This window comes from Ictidomys tridecemlineatus, chromosome 12 (assembly GCF_052094955.1).
Source record: "Ictidomys tridecemlineatus isolate mIctTri1 chromosome 12, mIctTri1.hap1, whole genome shotgun sequence".
In the NCBI taxonomy this organism is placed as follows: Eukaryota; Metazoa; Chordata; class Mammalia; order Rodentia; family Sciuridae; genus Ictidomys; species Ictidomys tridecemlineatus.
The window spans coordinates 21,808,098-21,829,962 of NC_135488.1; the positions used below are offsets into that span (position 1 = coordinate 21,808,098).

At 39.0% G+C, this 21,865-nt stretch overlaps 1 long non-coding RNA gene and 1 pseudogene across 3 annotated transcripts in view; one reads left to right on the forward strand and one right to left on the reverse strand.

The window, feature by feature from the left end:
* Positions 1-14,971, reverse strand: part of LOC144369107 (mitotic checkpoint serine/threonine-protein kinase BUB1-like) — a 47,243-nt pseudogene extending 32,272 nt beyond the window's left edge. Inside the window, exons 1-6 of the transcript XR_013428558.1 lie at positions 14,924-14,971; positions 11,364-11,423; positions 10,086-10,186; positions 9,378-9,430; positions 9,103-9,287; positions 7,764-7,915 (exon numbers count right to left, since the gene is read on the reverse strand). The product of XR_013428558.1 is annotated as a mitotic checkpoint serine/threonine-protein kinase BUB1-like (transcript). The remainder of the gene's footprint in view (positions 1-7,763; positions 7,916-9,102; positions 9,288-9,377; positions 9,431-10,085; positions 10,187-11,363; positions 11,424-14,923) is intronic.
* A 95-nt stretch (positions 14,972-15,066) lies between these two features.
* LOC144369108 (uncharacterized) lies at positions 15,067-21,049 on the forward strand. Of its 2 annotated transcripts, none has more exons than XR_013428560.1 (2): positions 15,067-15,564; positions 20,848-21,049. It is a non-coding gene; the product is annotated as an uncharacterized LOC144369108 (long non-coding RNA). The 2 variants fall into 2 exon arrangements; XR_013428559.1 differs by lacking the exon at positions 15,067-15,564 and adding an exon at positions 15,571-15,835.
* The last annotated feature ends 816 nt before the right edge of the window (positions 21,050-21,865 follow it).

The following is a 21,865-nucleotide window of genomic DNA, read 5'->3' on the forward strand; positions in this document are numbered from 1 at the left end:
GCTTCCAACCCTGGCTGTGAGTGCCACTCACACTTCTAACCATTGAAAAATAACCAGCCTCTGCAGTCATATCAGTATTTAAGAAGTGTCTTGTTTCTCTTTATTAAACTGAGGGAAAAAAAAACAATAAATCAATGTTACCAAACGCTCACAATGGTGTTCTCTTAAACTACCCTTGATAGGCAGCGTCCTCTTCCTGTATATATGAACTGCCTCAGAAACAGGGTTCATGGTGGGAAGGATTAGACTAAAGGTCTTTGTTTTTCTACTCACAAGTACATAGATTAGAACTAATGTTACCAACTTAAAAGACAGAAGGGTTAATTCCTTGCCCAAAAAGTATCCTTACAAATTGTTAGGAAAAACATCAAATGTCTAGAATATTGTTTTAAACAATAACACTAGTTATCAAAGAATATAACTTAAAACGACTTACACCATTTCCTTACCTACTAAATTAGTACAGATCAAAAATAATTGTACACCCCAACGGGAGGAGGAGCCCAGCCTCCCACCCGCACAGTAGGCAGACCACGAGGCCCGGAGAGGGGGCCCAGCCGCCCACCAGCGAGGTAGACAGACCACCCCAACTGGAGGAGGGGCCCAGCCGCCTGCCCATACAGTCACCTGACCGAGCTCTGGAAAAACATAGGTCTCCCCAACACCCCCTACCTCATCAAACACCTTATGAGAAAAACTGATGGAACTCATCTTGGAAAATCCCACCAACCCTTAAAACCCAACAACCGGTGGGCGTGGCTACCAGTTTGGTTCTTCAGCGGATCAGGCACCTGGTTTACATCTCAGAGAATAAGAGTAGAGAGGCCACAGGTGGAAGTTCAAGTCCTCTCATACTGACTACCACCACCACCCTGAACCCAGAGACTCCAGCTAGGAACTGACAATGCCACCAACTGAAAGAAAAGAAAACAGAGTTCTGAGAGGCATTTTTTTTCTTTCTTTTTTTATCTTCTCTCTCTCTTTTCATCCATTCATCCAGTCTCCTCTACCCTTCCCACTCTGGTCCTCAAAACCTCAACATATGTGAAACCAAGAATTGTGCATGAAAAAGGTCTTTAACAACTGAGTCACCAGAATAATATAATATAGAGGAATTCCATATGCCCCACCTCCCTCCCCCCTTTTATTTTTTTTCTCTTATTTTCTTTTTCCCTCTCTCTTTTTTCTCTTTCTTTCCTTGTTATTTGTTTCTCTCCTTCTTACTCCCTCTATCCCAACAGACACAACATAATCTATGGGACACAATGAAAGCAGTTCTAAGAGGAAAATTCATTGCTTGGAGTTCATTCCTTAAAAAAAGAAAAAAACAACAAATAAATGATCTCGCACTTCATCTCAAAACCCTAGAAAAAGAAGAGCAAAACAACAGCAAAAGTAGTAGAAGGCAAGAAATAATTAAAATCAGAGCTGAAATCAATGAAACTGAAACAAAAGAAACAATTGAAAAAATTGATAAAACTAAAAGTTGGTTCTTTGAAAAAATAAATCAGATCGACAGACCCTTAGCCATGCTAACGAAGAGAAGAAGAGAGAGAACTCATATTACTAGCATACGGGATGAAAAAGGCAATATCACAACAGACACTACAGAAATACAGAAGATAATTAGAAATTATTTTGAATCCTTATACTCCAATAAAATAGAAGATAGTGAAGGCATCGATAAATTTCTTAAGTCATATGATCTGCCCAGATTGAGTCCGGGGGATATACACAACCTAAACAGACCAATATCATTTGAGGGAAACAGGGATGCCCTCTCTCACCACTTCTGTTCAAGAAGCCATCAAAAGACTACCAACTAAGAAAAGCCCAGAACCAGATGAATATACAGCAGAGTTTTACAAAACCTTTAAAGAAGACCTAATACCAATACTTTTCAAGCTATTTCAGGAAATAGAAAAAGAGGGAGAACTTCCAAATTCATTCTACAAGGCCAACATCACCCTGATTCCTAAACCAGATAAAGACACTTCAAAGAAAGAAAACTACAGACCAATATCTAATGAACCTAGATGCAAAAATCCTCAATAAAATTATGGCAAATCGGATGCAAAAACATATCAAAAAGATCATGCATCATGATCAAGTAAGATTGATCCCTGGGATGCAAGGCTGGTTCAATATATGGAAATCAATAAATGTTTTTCACCACATCAACAGACTTAAAGATAAAAACCATATGATCATCTCAATAGATGCAGAAAAAGCATTCAATAAAGTACAGCATCCCTTTATGTTCAAAACACTAGAAAAACTAGGGATAAGAGGAACATACTTCAATATTATAAAAGCTATCTATGCTAAGCCTCAGGCTAGCATCATTCTGATCAGAGAAAAATTGAAGGCATTCTCTAAAATCTGGAACAAGATAGGGATGCCCTCTCTCACCACTTCTGTTCAACATAGTTCTCAAAATACTGGCCAGAGCAATTAGACAGACGAAAGAAATTAAAGGCATAAAAATAGGAAAAGAAGAACTTAAATTATCACTATTTGCGGTTGACATGATTCTATACCTAGCAGACCCAAAAGGGTCTACAAAGAAACTACTAGAGTTAATAAATGAATTCAGCAAACTGGCAGGATATAAAATCAACACACATAAATCAAAGGTATTCCTGTATATCAGCGACAAATCTTCTGAAATGGAAAAGAGGACAACCACCCCATTCACAATATCCTCAAAAAAAAAATAAAATACTTGGGAATCAACCTAACAAAAGAGGTGAAAGATTTATACAATGAAAACTACAGAACCCTAAATAGAGAATCAGAAGAAGATCTTAGAAGATGAAAAAATATATCCTGTTCATGGATAAGCAGAAATAACATCATCAAAATGGTGATATTACCCAAAGTTCTCTATAGGTTTAATGCAATGCCAATCAAAATCCCAACAGCATTTCTTGTAGAAATAGACAAAGTAATCATGAAATTCATATGGAAAAATAAAAGACCCAGAACAGCAAAAGCAATTCTAAGCAGGAAGAGTGAATCAGGCGGTATAGCGATACAAGACTTCAAACTATACTACAGAGCAATAGTAACAAAAACAGCATGGTACTGGTACCAAAACAGGCGGGTGGACCAATGGTACAGAATAGAGGACACAGAGACCAATCCACAAAATTACAACTATCTTATATTTGACAAAGGGGCTAGAAGCATGTAATGGAGGAAGGATAGCATCTTCAACAAATGCTGGGAAAATTGGAAATCCATATGCAACAAAATGAAACTGAATCCTTTTCTCTCGCCATGCACAAAAGTTAACTCAAAAGGGATCAAGGAGCTTGATATCAAATCAGAGACTCTGTGTCTGATAGAAGAAAAAGTAAGCTCCAATCTACATATTCCCTAAAGACCTTAAAAGAGCACATTATAGGGATACTGCTACATCAATGTTCATAGCAGCACAATTCACAATAGCTAGACTGTGGAACCAACCTAGATGTCCTTCAATAGATGAATGGATTAAAAAAAAATGTGGCATTTATACACAATGGAGTATTACTCTGCACTAAAAAATGATAAAAGCATGGCATTTGCAGGGAAATGGATGGCATTAGAGCAGATTATGCTAAGTGAAGCTAGCCAATCCCTAAAAAACAAATGCCAAATGTCTTCTTTGATAAAAGGAGAGCAACTAAGAACAGAGCAGGGAGGAAGAGCATGAGAAGAAGATTAACATTAAACAGGGATGAGAGGTAGGAGGGAAAGGGATAGAGAAGATAAATTGCATGGAAATGGAAGGAGACCCTCATTGTTATACAAAATTACATATAAGAGGAAGTGAGGGGAAAGGGTAAAAAAAAACAAGGGAGAGAAATGAATTACAGTAGATGGGGTAGAGAGAGAAGATGGGAGGGGAGGGAGGATAGTAGAGGATAGGAAAGGCAACAGAATACAACAGACACTAGTATGGCAATATATAAAAACGTGGACGTCTAACCAATGAGATTCTGCAATCTGTATACAGGGTAAAAATGGGAGTTCATAACCCACTTGAATCAAATGTACGAAATATGATATGTCACGAACTATGTAATGTTTTGAACAACTAATAATAAAAAATAAAAATAAAAAATAAATAGAAGAACAGAAAAAAATAATTGTAATACAGGTTTACATACATATTGCTTATATAATATGCTTGGAATTAGAAATGTGTCAGGTTTCAAAATTTTTCAGATTTTGGGAATATTTTCATAGACTAGTTAAGCATGTATCCCTTATTCAAAAATTTGCAATCTGAAATGCTCTCAGATCCACAACTTTCTGAGAATGGGACATGACACTAAAAAAGTTTCAGATTTGGGAGCTTTCCAGATTCCAGAGATGCTTGACCAATATTCAGTTCTGAAGGAAATATTTTAAAAAGAATAATCAGAGACTTTCTCTACCAGATAGCAAAATAGGAAAGCTATAGCATATATACAATATGGAAAGATCAAGAAGAGATATACTCTCACTCCTCTTCTCTATCCAGAATTCACCTAATCCTCCCATGCTCCCCTTCCCTACCCCACTATAAGTCAGCCTCCTCATTTGATTTTTTGGCAATTGGAGAAAGGGAGGGGGCAGGGGATTAGCAAGGGAGGTGGAATATGATGGACATCATTATCCAAAGTACATGTATGAAGACACGAATTGGGTGTCAACATACTTTATATATAAACATTTATGAAAAATTGTGGTATATATGTGTAATAAGAACTGTAATGCAAAAAAGGTACATATATAAAGGCATGAATTGGCGTGAACATACTCTATATACAAAGATAAGAAAAATTGTATTCTATATGTGTAATAAAAATTGTAATGCATTCCGCAGTCATGTATTTAAAAAAAATCAATAAAAGAGTAAAAAAATATATACATATGTATAAAGAAGAGAGATAGTGACTAAAACAAATATTAGAAATGGATTTTGTAATATAAAAACTTAGTATGTGATAAAGATATTTCGAATAAACGGGCCGAGCTAGTCAATAAATGATTTATGGACAACTGGCAATTCATTTTGGAAAGTACATCTTCATGCCACCTCTACACAGGAAAATCCTATAAAGGGACCTGGAGGACCAGACCCTTAGAGTACTGAGTATGATGGAGGGACAGAGCTGTGCATCACATTTGTTTTGTTACAACACGCTTCCCAAGAACAACAGGGATTACATTTGTAAAACCCAGAGTCAGAATGATCCAGGACTTTCCAATACCAATGGTAAAAGCCAAAAGGCAACGGGCAATGCCTTTGAAAACTCTAAGGGAGGCTGAGGCAAGAGGATTGCCAGGTCAAGGCCAGCCTGGACAACTTAACAGACCCTGTTCCAAGATCAAAAGCAAACCAACAGAAAATGCACTGAGAGTATAGCTCAGTGGTAAAGTAACCCTGGGTTCAATCTCTAGTACTGCATAAAATCCAAAATGACTTGAGGGAAAATGATTTCCTTCCTAGAACAGTTCTAGTCAAATCATCAACCAGTGTGAGGGTAGAACAAAGACACCATTAGACAAGCAAGAGATCTCAAAAACTTAACCCCTCATACATGCTTTTTAAAAAAGTTATGAGAGATTGTGTACCTTTAAAATGGGGACCTTAAGGAAAAGCAATGGCATGTGAATCAGGGATATACCACCAGAGAGAAGCAGGAAGAACCACTCCTCAGAGGCTCTGGGAGACATCTGGCCAAGAAAAGGGAATGGGAGTGCATCTGATGTATTGGATGTGATTGATGAATATTTTAAGTTTCTTCAGAATTTGGGGGATAGATGACTGATAAGTAGCAAGAAAATACATAAAAACAAAACAATGTGACAATTATTTTAACAATTGCTTATATCTATCAAGGGAAAACACAAATTATATAAAAATTGAAATAAACATTAAAAATGAAAAAACCCAATAGAAAAATAGACAAATCCATCAAAGTCAATTTATTTGATTGGTACCAGGGATTGAACCCATGGGTGCTTAACCACTGAGTCATACCCCCGGCCCTTTTTATTTTGAGACAGAGTCTCCCTAAGTTGCTGAGGTCAGCCTTGAACTTGTGATCCTCCTGTCTCTGTCTCTGGAATCACTGGGATTTTAGATGTGTACCACCACACCTGGTTTTATGGTCAATTTAAAGAAAAAAGAAGACAAAAAGCCACTAAATCAATTAAAAATGTCCAGTACCACTTGTAATTAAAGAAACAGGTGGTTGAAAATACTTAGGATAACTAACATTATCAAAGTGTATGTGAGAAACAACTAATTTTATATACTATTGATATGAGGTAAAATGAAATTTTTTAGAGGACAGTATTTTAGGTGCACAAACTTCAAAGGCAACAGTTGTACTTCCATCTTTTCTAGAGAAACAATCTTGTATCATGTTTGTAACAGTCTCTGTATGATGTTGGTACCTGCCCTGCTGTAAGTATGACAGAAGACCATGCTGCAGTGGGTAAACTGGGTCTCTGTGCAGTAATATTGAAAGATCTATAAGATATGTTTGTAGAAAAAGCAGAAAATAAGTCTTATTTATATGGAAAATTCAACTGTGTTCATTTTTATGTGTGCTCATGCATAGCATATATCTGGAAAAAAGATAAACTTCAGCAATTAGCATTGAATAAGAACATTTGTGGATATTCATGTATGTTTGAGTCTTCCCCCGACCCGTGTGGGCAGCTGAAATTAAGGTCACTTGTGTGAATTTCCAGGGACATCAAATAAAACACAGACACACACTTTACCTTTAAACAAGCTTCAGGACACGGCTTTTCTGCTCTCGGCCTCAGGCTCCCCAAATGGGGGAGCAAGAGAAAGTCATGAGAGGCTGTCGAGAGAGAGCAAGCACATTCGGAAGTGGGCTTTTATTGGGGGGGACCCTTATTCTTAGAAAGTTCCATCCAAAAAAGGCCAGAAGGGGCAGGGTTACAAGGGACAGATGAGTGTAATTCAACCCAAGGGGCCATGGAGCAACACACCTACATCTGAAGGCACGCCCTCAACTTCCTGGACAGGGGCAATGTCCACGTCACTATAAGATGTAGTGACTGGTCAAAGCCTCTCGGCTCCAGGATGGAAGGTGCAAATCATTCAGAGTGGCTCCCCATAATTAATTGGGTATACATACTTATATCTAGTGAATGTTCTGGCATAGATTTTGTATATATATATATATAAAACACACACACACCCAACTTTCATTCAATATTAAAAAAAAATCATTGCAGTCATGAATTTTCTATCATTTTAAAAACATGCATTTAAATAAGCTATACCTTTAAAGTATCCTATGTCATAGACAGACATATACAATGTGGAAGATTAAGCAAATGTAATATAGCTTAAATTATTCCCAATCTCTCCCATTCATAAATAATTTCAAGAAAATATGTGGCTGTAATATTCATCCCTATTTCTTCTTCCCACACAAGACAATGGCAAACAGAAATATGTCTAGATGACACATTATTGGAAGTCTATAGTCATTGTATGAAAGCCAGAAAAAGGACACTAAGTGCTAATGTGTGAATATATAAGCATGGACACACACATACATGAAACCTCAGCCCTCTATTCTCCACATTCCTTTGTTCATTCTTCATTTGAATGTCTTTCTGAATCACACAATTTTAAATTTTGGAAAGTTACTAGCTAGAATTAACTCTAAAACAGGGCCTAGAGAGCCAACAATCCTCACCGCTGGGCACAGGACGCCCAGGTAAGAGCATGTCTGTACCTTAGGCTTTTCCTGGACACTGGGCAGGTCCTCCTGGGACAGCTCCACCACTTGATGCAACTTCTTATGAAGCTCATCCATTTTCTGCTTTAATAGCTGCTCTTCAAAAGCATTTGCTTCTTTCTTTTTCATATAATGTCTGTCTTCATTTACTTAAGGGAAAAAAAAAAGGTTTATATGCAAAGCTTAAATTCAGTTCATCAGAGGAATACATAACAAATGGATAAAGTCCAATTTTAAGATGGCAAGTCCTATTTTAAGATGGCAACATTTTTTAGTCTTTTCCATATTTACAATCTTTATATGCCCTTAGCACAGTAACTATTAAATTCAGAGTATAAGTTACAAAAATTTATGATGATCAAGTCTACCTGGTAATAGCACAGTATCTTATTAAATGCTTCTCATAAAACAATTGGGGTTGTGCTAATCATTTGAAAATAATTGATCATTTCAGTTTTTAAAAAAGATACGATTCTCTAGGAAGTAAAAGTAAAAGAGCTGGGGCATCAAGCATGCTGTCAGTCACACAGCCCAAAACTGGCTCATGAGACAAAGTAGACTCTGGCTGGACACTTTCAGGCTGTGGCATGTGAAGGAAAAAATTATCCAGGCATAACTCAAAATGGATCCTCCAAGAATACTGACTGACTTTTTGTTGTTGACCAAATATGAAAAATAATGAGCAAAAAAAAAAAAGGCTCACGGAGTGCATATGGTCCAACACTATAGACAGTATAAAAGTCCCGAGTGGAGCAAGGGTCCATCTTCCACATGGTTATAGCAAAAGCCAAGTGCAAATGCTGGTATTAAGGCACACCCTATTCCCTGTAGGGAGCAAATCTCAGTCTACTCTGCAGTCTCTATGACAAACCCTAACCCTAACCCCTAAGACAACACTTTGATCAGGGGTCTCCTTCAGCATGTTTTGTTTGTAGTAGGTGCATAACTTGGAAAATCTCTTCTGAACTTCAGTTCCTTTCACAGTACAAATGACTTACAGCTTTAGAATAACTGTATACAGAAGTTCAACTCCATACAGATAATATTGAAAACATTTAAAATACTATTTCACTAAGGCTAAGGTGACACTGGCATGAATATCTAGCTCAGGGCTGGTTCAGCCATGGGCTCGGCTGTCAATACGTGAATACAAGTCTTGAACAAACATAGCTGCTATGCTGGTGTTTAACAGAGACCGCTAGGCTTCTGACAGGACGAGCTAGAGACATTTTTTGAAGTCTTTCAGCATAGTCAATTATTTGACCAAAAATGTAATTACTCATTATTTTAACTGACATAAAAACAACTCAAAATATAAGACTATAAGACCAAATACCCCATTGTTCATGCTTCCTCCGTTGATTGTATTTCTGGGCTCTCAGTTCTTCAAAGGAAAATTCTGATTCTCCATGAATAAGCTTTTCCTTCCAATACATAACGACCTGTTGAACATCAGCTCTGGCTGCTGAAGATGAGGGCACAGAGCACTCTGATTTAGAAATCACGATCACCCTTTGTTCCCTACAGGGGAAAACACATCACTTACAACAGTGTATGGAAATAATTCTGGAAAGAAACTAAGTAATAGAACTATGCAGTGATTGTACTTGCATATTTGACTCTTTATCACAAGCTGAAGGTATTGCTCCAGACACTTCTGAACCCTAAAATACAGAAAACAAACAGAAGCATTAACTTACTGAAAAGAAAACTTCACACAAATTACCTCATAAATCAATATGACAATATATGAGTAGAAAGGCTTCTTAATCTCCAGTAGATTTCTACATGTTCTTGGTAAAATTTCAGTTAATGGCTAAAGCTTTAGTTTGCATCATCATTTGTAGTATAATTTTTGCAACAAAAAGAGCCCATAAACCTTTAAAAAAAAATCCATTAAAAATTTCTTCTGGTATTACTGAGGTTGTGGATGCCAACAGCTGAAGCTCTGGGTTTTTAAACTGGCTCCAGTTGGGTATGAATCAAGGTAGGGATCCTGGGCCTATGAAAGAGGGAAGCAGAACAAGGAGGAAGAGGATCTTGGTAGGAGGAAAACTGCTGGGGAGGAAGTGAACAGGAGAGGTTTATGGAGGGGGCCCTTAGGTCCCATAACAAGTTATATTTGTGAGTTGAGTATAAATTTAGGTTAGATGGCCACGGGCCCAGAAAGCTGACATGGGAACGGGCAGCTGACATGGATGTTAAGTCACAGGAAACAAGGTTAAAGAAAAGAGATGCCAAGGTGGATACAGAAAGGAGCCAGGAGGACCGTTCAATACCACTCCTAGTTTCTGTACAACCTATAATAGTCACCATTACCTGATTCTTAGAGATAGAGGCTGAGTTCTTTCCTTGACTTGATTTTGATGGTACCATTTGGTTTAAAATTGAAGCATTATGCAGAGGTTCTGAGGGCCTAGCTATAAGGGAAAACAGGATAAAATAAGGAGAAATAAGAGAAAAATCACAGTAACCAAAATTATCACACAATACATCCCCTTGATCTTTCAGTAAGCAGCACAAGAAATAAATCAATTCAATCACACTGCCTCAGAAAATGGAACTAAAATATTTTGTAAGTAAGTATTTTAGAGACAATTTCTGACCAAATCAAAATGTTCAAGAAGTACCCCAAATAACTGTAAAACTGGTTATTTAATCAGGATAGGATAGTCAATGCAAATTGCTGAAATGTGGTATTTATTTCTAAGGGAAATAAAGCCCTGCCATGTTTCCTAAAATTGCCATCAAATACATTTGATTCAATTCAGAACAGATGGAGTTCAGAGTATCTCTTTTTGATTTTGTTTTTTAAATCCCCAAAATAGAGTGAAGTCATCAAGTAGATTTGTCTCCTTTAAAGTGCATTATTACCAAAGTGTCTTCCCCATTACCTGAGACAGTATAGTTTGGTTTTCATTAAATACTAGAAGGATTTGCTTTTTACTCTTCCAGGTCGAAGAGATGCAATCTTCAGGCCTGAGCCTTCATTCTCCCCTTAGTACTAAGTGTAGTTTCTGAGAGCCAGAATGCTCCCCACTGTTTACTCCCTGGAGCTCTCCTAGCACCTGGGAGTTTCCTGCTCATCACGTTTTCTACCCAACAAACCCTCTTTTACTTTTTTGGTTTCTATTCCATGTTGGAACATGTACAAACTTGAAATAAAGGAGAATTTAAAAACTGAATCAATGATTCACTATACAGAGCCAAGGCTATACACATCTCTTTTAAAAAGTTATGACTGGAAACAAGAAATTAAAATAAAAGGCAGTCTAAAAGATCTTAAAATATAGGTCAAAAAAACAAAAGCTCAACATGATTACAGATTTGATTATCGATATGAAAGTATAGTCACAAATTTTAAACAATAATTGATGAATCTTGGGTCATTGTGGTATCTCTTCGTAACTAAAAATTCCTTCATTAAATTTTCTAGTAGCATTATCAAGTAGTCTTTATTATCAGGAAAATTCTCTTCTACCCACTGCATATAGCTAGAAAAATATGGATAATGTTAATTTTCCATAGTACAACATATAGTTGGTTTAAAGGAAAAAACAAAAACAATGCCCCTACCCCTCAAATCCAAATGCTAACCTTTCCCATTCACCAAGTGGGTCATTTCCTTTGTAGCTCTGCATATGGGCTTCAAACATTCTAGAACAAATAAAAGAATGCACATGAAAATTATGGATAATTTATAAGAGCAAAATATTTAATTATATATGATTTATATCATATATTATGTTTATATTAAATACTTATCATATATCTATATATTGTATTATATAATATAATATATATGTGATTTATATACCTTAAAATAGAAACCTTAAATACCAACCTAAAAGCTATATAAAATTTAAAAGAGCTCTCAGAGGTGGCCAAAAAACTCAAAACAGTCAGTATTTTTCCAGAGGAAAGTTTATCCCTAGCTCTATCCCAGGGTCTCCTGCTTCTGTCCCTGGTCCCCAGGGGTGTTAACCACCCTGAGGGTCAGTGCCTGGAAACTTGCTGCCCCTTCTCCTAACAGTGGGATATAAGCTAGACCCTGCTCAGATCCCTTCTCTTGCTTTCCAGGAGTACAGCGGAGACTGAGTTGGAATAAGATCCAATAAGGGCTTGCCAGCAGGTGGATAAACAAGATTCCACAACTGGACACTCTAGATAGAGTTCATTTCCTGGGCCCCAATGTAACACAAAGTTCCTGAGGAAGAAAAGGTGATTGGCAGTTTTCATGAATCAGTCACTAGAATTCCCATAGAACTGTTTCCCTGACTTCCAAATACCCAAACACATCTTTAAAAAAAAAAAAAAATCAACCAAGCAAAGCAAAACTCTTGTGGCAGTTCAGGTGCTCGTGGGGCAAACAAGCAAAAAGAAATCAAATAGTGTCAGGTTACATTAAGTACCAAGAAGAAAAAACAAACCAAATAGAAGGGGTAAGAGTTACTATTTTCAGGAAGGGTGGACGGGGAAGGCCTGCCTCTGAGGGCACTGACGGGATACCACCAGAAAGCCACAGAGCTATCTTGGGAGAAAACCGTCAAGGCTGAGAGAACTTCAGGAACCAGCCTCTTCCAGGAACAGAAAGTGAGCCAGTGTGGCTTTAGTGTGATAAGCTGGGGAAGTTCTAATTTGCATTTTAAAAGTCTTCCTTCCTCCATGTGAAGATGGTAGGGATAGGAAGCTACTGAAACACCCTGGTGACTGGTGGTGAGTTGGACTACATGTGGGGAATCTGGCACCTCTCTTAGGGCGAGGAAAGGACTTCCTGATGGGACTGTGTTCTGGGTATGAGTCAAGGTGAGAAGGTCTCCTAGGTTTGCTATTTGAGAAATCATTAGATTTTTTTAAAAAAAGGGATTTTAAAGCAATACTTTGGTAAGAGACAAGAACACCCACCTCAAAATACTTCTTTGGCATATTTCAAGGTGGATAGTCAGAGAATTGCAGGCAGAAATGGCTCTGAAAAACTATTCTAAGAAAAACTTGCATGAATTCATATTAGCAAGGTAAACAGATTGATTTTCTCTAAGTCCACCTTAACTCCTCATTTCCCTTCTGTTTTTTATTTTGATGCTCCCAGCGTCTTGCACAGGATAAAATCTGTATACCTTTCCCCTTATTAATCTATTTATTGTCAATTTATTCCACACACTCAATTAAGGACCCTCAGAAAGTAGAGAATCTTAAACTATACTTTATTCTAGCTATCACCTCCACAGACAAATGAAATCATTGTGTCTTAAGACTAAAAATCCAGAAGCCATGATAGGAAAAGCCAGAAAAGTTCAACTATATAGTAATGAAATGCTTCTACATGTCAAATAAACAAAATTTTTTAAAACTTTCCAAGTCAAAAGAGAAATGATAAACTGGAAAAACAAAAGGACTTCTAAAAATTGAGAAGCAAAGTTATAAACCCAATTTTTTAAATGAGCAAAGGGATTAAAAAGCATTTCACAAAGAAATACAAATGGCTCTTAAACTTGAAAAGATGTTAAACCTCTCTCATAAGAGAAATTCACTGTCAATAAGATACAACTTAATCAATAGATTTTGCAAAACAAAAATTTTAAACACAACAAAAGTATACAGGTAAGAAATGGAAGCAGGCACACTCAAATCTTGCTTGTAGGTATCTTACCAATATCTCAGATGGATTTGCTCTTCATCCAGGAAAAACACTTTCAGGAATCTAGAAAACTGATACATCTGGGTATATGCAAAATACCATTGCCATATGTACATTTTTTTTTAACTACAACACTGTTTGTAACAGCAAGATATTGTCAACAACCCAAGTGTCTGTCACTGAGGATTTTTGGATCAATTATGGTATATGCAATATTAAACAGTTGTCTAAAAAATTTTTAAAAAACGAGTGCTATGTATTGATAGAAATCTCCAAGGATATCTTAGGCAAAAAAAGAATGGAATTGCTCTGCTACATTTCATGTGAGATGAAGGCAGGAAATGTACACATACAGACACATACATATACATACATATATATACACTTTAATAACGTTAAGTATTTATATGTCTAAGAAGAATCGCTTGAAAAAAAACTAATAAATAAATAAACAAAGGATACATATGATAGGGTGAGAGTAGACAGGTACAGGAATTGTCAGTGAATACTTTCCAAATCTTTCTAAAACCATACAAATATATTATCTATTTTTAAACCTTAAAAATGATTATTTGTAAATTTGAATCTTTCTCATGCCTCATAACAGAGGAACAAATCCCTATAATGCCAGGACTCTTCCTCCAAAATGTGTAATAAACATAACCTTTGCCCAAAGTAATTCATGTTCACACCAACCACATTCTCCAGGAAAATGGCTTAAATACACTAATAATAAATCAACCCGTTCATTAGAGCAAATTAGTCTTTAGAAAGTCAAAATAAGGGCTGAAATACAGATTTCCCTTTAAAAATGGGGGTAGAGGAATAGGACTTCCAAAGAAAAAGTCTTAAAAGATTTTTGTTTTGAGTATATTGACAACCTCGGTCTTGTGATCCCCAAATATCTGGTAAAACTAACCCCGTTTTACTTCTGCCACATATGATTTAACCATATCAAAAAAATTTTTTTTAATCACCGGCTGGGCAAGTCACACAGGCCATGGGAACTTGTCAACCGTTGGCGGGACGGAATAGATCAGTTTAAGTGCTGTGTACTAAAGACTTTTTAAAAGAGCAGTAGGATTATGAGTAAGAGAGCTATTGTATATTCTCTCCCTCTGTCGTATAATTTTTAAATGAGTGACTTAAGACACGCAGGGCGGGGTTTTGGTGGACTGGACACTCTCCTCCCACAGCGGCGCCCCAAGCCCACGGATAGGTTTCCTTAAGGAACAGCAAGACCTCCAAGGGCCTCCCAAGCTGCCGCAATGCCCCTAAACGGTCGGCATGGCCGCAGATCTCGAGTCGCCAGGGTCTCAGTGGGACCACCCTCTACTCGGTGACTCGGAAGTGGCTCGCAGCCTTAAGGCGAGGGGGGCCCAGACCAGGAACACAGGCAGGTCCGTGCCGAGGGCCCAGGGGCGGAGGGCCATACCCCTAACTGTCCCAGCCCCCTCAGGGGCGCAGAGTCGGGGATCATGAGCTCGCGGCGCCCACACCCCACTAGCCGGACACTCACTGAAAGACATTTTCAGGGTTATCCATGGCGAGAGGACGCAGGCCGGCTGCAGGACCACAGACAACGAAAGCTAGTAGCACCGCCGATTTGAATCTCCCGCGCAGCCGCAGTCGCGGTGCCGAGCGTTGGCAAAGCGCCTGGCCATTGGCTGTGGCAGCAGACGGTCTGGCCAATCGCCGAGGCCGTTGCCGGGAGACCAAGTTTCGCCCCCTGCGCGCCGGCGGCCCCTTCCCACTTCCGGCCGGCTGAAGCGAGAAGAGAGTGTGCGGCCGCTGGGCGGCCAGGGAAAGCCGGTGTGGCTCCCGTGTAGGGATTTCTTTTTCTTTTTTCTTTTCTTTCTTTTCTTTTCTTTTCTTCTTTCCTTCCTCCATCCCTCCCTCCCTCCTTCCTTCTTTCTTTCCTTCTTTCTTTCTCTCTTTTCTCTCTCTCTCTCTCTCTCCTCTCTCCTCTCTCCTCTCCCTCTCTTCTTTCTTGCTAACTTTCCAAGTTGGAACTGGTTTACGTAATGTCACGACGAAGACATCTTTCGAAGGAAGACCTCGCAGGACTGCAGGTCCCTGAGAGGAAACACTACGCAGCCCTGGAGTCCTGAGAGCCACGCCTCCCTGTCCCCTTTGCTTAAACTGCAGTCCTTGTGCCCGGTACGTGGAGCGAGGAAAAGCGGTTCCACCCGCTCCAGGCCGCTGCGCGGGGAAATGCCCGCCTGAGGATTAGGAAGGAGGAAAGGAAGCCGTCGTGGTGGAGGCCTCCCCTCGTAGGGGCGACTTTCCATCCCGCGTCCCGGGCTGTCAGGAAAGCACCAAATGACCCAGCCAATGAAGGCCTCCTCGCGGATCCTAAAGTGCTGTGCACTGGAAAAACCTGAGTGGTCTTGGTTTACTAACTGTAGCATAAAGGCACGCATGCTTTTAGGTAATTTTCTGGTTGGCAGCGTTAATTATGCATGGCATGTGAAGGTGGTGGTTTGGGACCCTTGAGACCTCTGGACTTGGCTGATGTAAAAGACTGGGTGCCCAGGAGAGAACAAGGGCTTTGGAGAGGTTACAGAATGCCAGGGAGGAAGTTTTCAGCTTTTTTTTTTTTTTTTTTTGGTTAGGTCTAGGCATTCTGGAGACCGAGTTCTCAGGTATTATAAAATCCTATGATCAGTGTCCAGGTATCCAAGAAGAAATAGAAAATATGTGATGTTCCTTAATTGAGAGTGAGTGGAAAAAAGTTAATCTTCTCTGCCCCTTGGTCTTTAATAACTTACCACTCTACCTCTCAAGGTTGTTCAAAGACTACTTGACAATGTAAGTGGAATATAAAGTACTGTTCATGTGATTACCTTTCTTCAAGAAAGAGGTCTTGTGAATGTTCTAGCTCCCTTAGGCTTCTCAAGTTAAATTCCAAAAACAAAAAATATATATATGGCAGCTTCTGGAAATCCAGGTACTGAGTCTGGAATTTCTTCCAGCAGACCCATTACTTTGGAGCTATAAAGTGTCTGACTGACGGAGTTTATTACTCAGAGAATGCTCACTTTGAAGTCTTTAAACAAGTGCTAGTTTCTACTAACCATCACTAGAACTGAGACATTTTTCATTCTACCAACTCAAGCATCTGATAGTGGCTCAGTAATCAGGAAATGCTGATATTCACCATCTGTCGTGAAGTAGGTGCCATTAGACTTATACCTAATTACAACCTTAGAACTTGAAATTAAGGAACTAGTGATTTTTATCTGGGACATGAAGATACAAAGAAAATGTCTAAAAGTGGAGTATGTGTATATTAAGAGCCAGGTGAGAATTCAGACCGTATCTGCCCGGGGAGGTCAGAGAAGTGGGGAGGTAATGAGACCTTCATTCATGTAAGTCTTCACCTGGGAGGTAGGGCTTAAATGGGCCTTGGATATAGGTAGGTAGGAGAGAGTCCAGGAGAGGTAATTCCAGGTGTAAATCTGGATTAGAGGGAGATCACCCTTGAGGACTCATGTTAATGAGTAAGAAGTCCTATCTCAGGGGACTGGTTTGATATTTTGATGTCAAGTCGAGTGCTAGAATAAGGAGTTCATATTTGATCACATTAGTAACAGGTCTTTCTGGAACAACATGTGTTGTGGTTGTTAAGGGCCTTATGATTAGTTATAGTTAGCTCTACCTGTTTTCTGCAAACCGTGGAGATTGTCTGCCCTCCTTTTCTTCTGCTACCAGGAGTTCCTCTTACACTAAGCTTGTGCATGGGTAAGGTATTCTGCATATGCTTCCACACTACCCTTTATGAAGGCACATTGACTCTCTTTTTGTGTTTTATTTATTCTAATTTGTTATGTACAACAGCAGAATGCAATTCAATTCATAGTACACATATATAGCACAATTTTTCATGTCTCTGGTTGTACACAAAGTAGAGTCACACCATTTGTGTCTTCATACATGTACTTAGGGTAATGATGTCCATCTCATTCCACCGTCTTTTCTAACCCCAACTCCCTGTCTTCCTCTCCCTCCCTTTTGCCCTATCTAAAGTTCCTCCATTCTTCCCATGCTCCACCCCCCCCCACCTTCCCATTGTGAATCAGCATCCTTATATCAGAGAAAACATTCGGAATTTGGTTTTGGGATTGGCTTCCTTCACTTAGCATTATATTCTCCAACTCCATCCATTTACCTGCAAATGCCATGATTTTTTTCTCTTAATGCTGAGTAATATTCTATTGTGTATATATACCACATTTTCTTTATCTGTTCATCCATAATGCCAATTTTCATGAGTGTATCTACAAGTAATAGTAATAAAATATGAGGGTTGTCAGTGGTGATTAGAAACTGACATTTTTTTTTCTATGAGTGACATCTTGGCTTACTTGGTCTCTTCCTTTTGTCCATACCTAGGGAAGTTGCCCTCTGCCATTATTCTGAGGAAGAATGAAAATTATTCTCCTCACAGTGTGTTCATCTCAATATCCCCCTAGGTTAATTAACCCTGTGGTGTCTGGGATTTTGGGGGGATAATGGGAAGAATGGGAAGTATAGGCAGAAGAGAGTGGTTTGCAGATTTTTTTTTTTTGTACCAAGGATTAACTCAGGGGCACTTAACATCCTCATCCCTTTTTATTTTTTATTTTAAGACAGGGTCTTACCAAGTTGTGTAGGGCTTTTCTAAATTGCTGAGACTAGCTTTGAACTTGTGATCCTCCTGCCTCAGCCTCCCAAGCCACAGGAATTATAGGCATGTACTATTGTGACCAGCTAATTTTCAGATTTTAAATTGGTATTGAGACTAATGGAATGTAAAGAGGGGAATCAGATTTTATGAAAGTAGAGTTCTGAGAACACAATGATGGTTTTGATAACTAAAAAGAGAAAAGAATAAAAAGTCATTTGGGGGGCCTAGAAGAATTGACGGAAACAGTCTATTGGATCCAGAGAAAGCTGTAACTTTGATTGGAGATGTGTTGAATAGGATGGATGTGAGGTTAATCCTGGTTGTCGACCTGACTGGATTGAGCAATACCTAAAGAACTGGTAAAGCACACCTCTAGTGTGTCTGTGAGGGTGTTTGCAGAGACAGTTGGTACAAGGATCTGCAAGAGGGGAAAGACCTGCCTGAATGTGGGCCATATTGTCCAATATGCTGGGGATCCGCATGGAACAAAAAGCAGAAGTGGAAAGTTTGCACATGCACCTATTTGAGTCTTCTTGAATGGGTACTGCCATCACCTGCAAATATTAGACCAGATTCTTTAGCTTCTGAATGTGGACTTGGAATCTCCAGAGGACTTCATGTCTTCAGCCTTGGACTGGGGTTGCATTATTGGTCCTTCTGGTTCTAAGGCTTCTAGTAGCAGCAGCAGCTTCTTCTTCTTCTTCTTCTTCTTCTTCTTCTTCTTCTTCTTCTTCTTCTTCTTCTTTTAAGTTGTAGATGGACACAATACCTTTGTTTTATTTATTTACTTGTATGTGGTGCTGAGGATCGAACTCTGCCTCACATAGACTAGGCAAGTGCTCTGCCACTGAGCTACAACCCTGCCCAGCTTCTAGCTTCCTGGACTGAGCAACTGCTGATCTTCCCAGCTCTCAAGACTGTAGACAGCCTTTGTGGGGCTCTCTGACCTATCCAGCCTCTGACTGTGTAAGCCAGCCTGATATATGTCCTTGTAATTACATATACCTTCCATTCTCCATTCTTCTGGAGAATGCTGGTTGATACAGGATCACCAAGCATTTTTCCTTCTATAAAATATACAGTAGAAGAAAGAGACAGACATGGTTCACTGCCTTCTGGAGCTTATTGAAAGGAGTTTCACATGCTGCTTTCTGAAGCTAGAATATATATATATATATATATATATATATTTTGCCTAAGAGTCTTATCTCTACAAACCAGGAATAAATGAAGAACCTAAGAATAGCTTTAATACTTCAATGAAAAAAATCTTAAATACTCTTAAATACTAACATTTTACAAAAGTGAATGCAAGAATAAAATACCAAAGAACTAGTAAATGTGCTGCTCACTTTAAAAAAAAAAAAATCTCTACTTGGAACCTTGTGTCATGGACAGGACTTCAACATCCATCTCATCTAACAATTGTCTTTAATCTCCCTCTGCTCTTTTTTCTCAAGCCTGAGGTGAGAGTGCAACAATTCTTGTGGTATATTGAGTCTGTTAAATAATAATCCTCATTTCATTAATCCACCCTGTGTTATTTTTGGCATTGCCATTGCTTCAGTGTTTGTCACCTTATGTCCCCAAACCCACCCTTGAGGGGAGAGGAGAGGTTTTGTTTGAACTGTGTGAGAGCACAGATCTGCTGTGTCTAATCCATGCCTTTCCTGAGTCAGATGTGGAAATGCTAGCTCTTCCTTTCAAACTCTATTCACCTTACAAGCTGATTTTAATATTAAAATTCCGTCCATCTAAAATATCTCTTAGATTTGTCTAATTTTCTTAGGGAGGCCAATACGGAAATCATTTTTATTTGTATGTGGACTTTTGGTGACTTTGCATTCTACATAATTTCCAAACTTTTTGGAAAAGAAAACTCAGGTCACAGGGTAATAAGCCTCACCCTTGATTTTCCCAAGACACAGCAAGTAAGCAAATGACCTAAACTCACAATCTGTGTGACAGTTTGCTCATCTGCAAGTGAAAAACGAAACCTATATCCTTTTCGTCATGTTTCTTCGACTTTCTGTGTCCTTTAATCTCATAAGATTTTCCACTTAATCCCTGATTTGTCTTGGGAAGTCACATGATGTCAAAGTGCAGTGTTTAGAGAAGGATAATGATGACTTTTCTCTAGGTTCTGCGGATGTGGCCTAAGCAAATAACCACAGATATACCTATGCCTTTCTTTCCTTGAGAAACAGAGCCATTTAGAGTAGCAGCATTAGATGTATGGTGAGTGCATTGTGCTTGAAACATTATAGAAGATTGGAGTAGTTGTAGGGCTGGGGTTGTGACTCAGAGATAGAGCACTTGCCTAGCATGTGTGAGGTACTGGTTTCAATCCTCAGCACCAAATAAAAATAAAGATACTGTATCCACCTATAATTTTTAAAAATAAATAAATAAATAAGAAGATTGGAGTAGTTGTAGAAAGCTAAAGAGTAACTTAAGCGACTACCAAATACTAAGATTAAAAAAAAAAAAGAGAGATAGCTCCATCTTGGAATTTTTTTCCCATCTGAGATGTGTTATGACTTTGAAAGATGTCTATGAGATTAAGGCCCAGTATCTTCTCTGTCACAGCAGCCTGGGAACAAGAACGGAGTCGGCAGGAGCAGGGGACTGAATCCCAGCTTCCTGTCCCCAACCAACCTTGAAAGGAATCTTTGGTAGAATGTGCAGTCCAGCATTCATGCTCATATTTGTGTGAAGTACTCAAGTGAATACCAAGTTGTTTCCCTTTTAGTCCCTCTTCTTTCTCGTTGCAGGTGGCTTGTTCCTCCTAAGCGCTCTCTTGCACCCCTGACACGTGGCTGCTCATCTTCCCTCCACACTGGCTACTTGACTCTGCTTCTTCAGAAGGCCTCTCCCTTGTCAGCATGGAGCTCCTCCTTTAGCGGCTGCTTCTGAACACTGGGTTGGATCCTCCCCTTGTTGTACATGTTATACTAATATAGTTTCTGGGGCAAACTGTCCTGTTCATTCTTAGAAACAAAACACATACTTGAAACTTTCCCTCCATAAGGGCATTTTCCTGAATTCGTATCACTCAGTCCCCCCCCTCAACTAGGCCCCTTAAAACTGAGTTGCTATAGTTTGGATCTGGAATGTCTGCAAAGGTTCAAGTATCCCCAGCTCAGGGTTATTGGGAGGTGGTAGGAAACTTTGAGATGAGACTTGCTGAGAGGCTTTCTGATCATTGGAAGCATAATCAGAGTAAGTATTGAAAATAATAATTTGGCCTTTTTATTTGGGTGAACCCAAATGTGAGACACTTGGAGGCTGCTATGTTTGGGGTAAGTATCCCCCAAAGGTCCACATATTAAACTCTTGGTCCTCAGAGTGATGGCATTAGAACTGTTAAGAGTCATGGTCGAGTGGAAGATCCTTAGGGGGGCTGTAAAACCCCAGTCCCTTCCTCCCCTTCAGTTTTACATCACAAGATACTCCTACTATGATGTACTGCTTCACCACAGGCCTAAAGCAATGGGGCCAATAGATCATGTACTGGAACCTTCAAATCTGTGAGCCAAAATAAACCTCTTCTCTTTATGAGTTTATAATCTCAGGCAGTTCATTATAGCAATGGAAAGCTGACTAGGGCCAAAAGAAATAAGAGATGGAAAAATCAATTCTCCAAGAAGTAGTAGACCCCCTTTATGATCATTTCTTGTATTTGCATTAAGTTTTCCTGTGGTATCCTCTTAAAAACTTCAAGCTTTCATTCTGTTCTGCTCTTATCATTATTTTCTCAGTCTAGCTGCATGTATATCACTGAAAAAACAT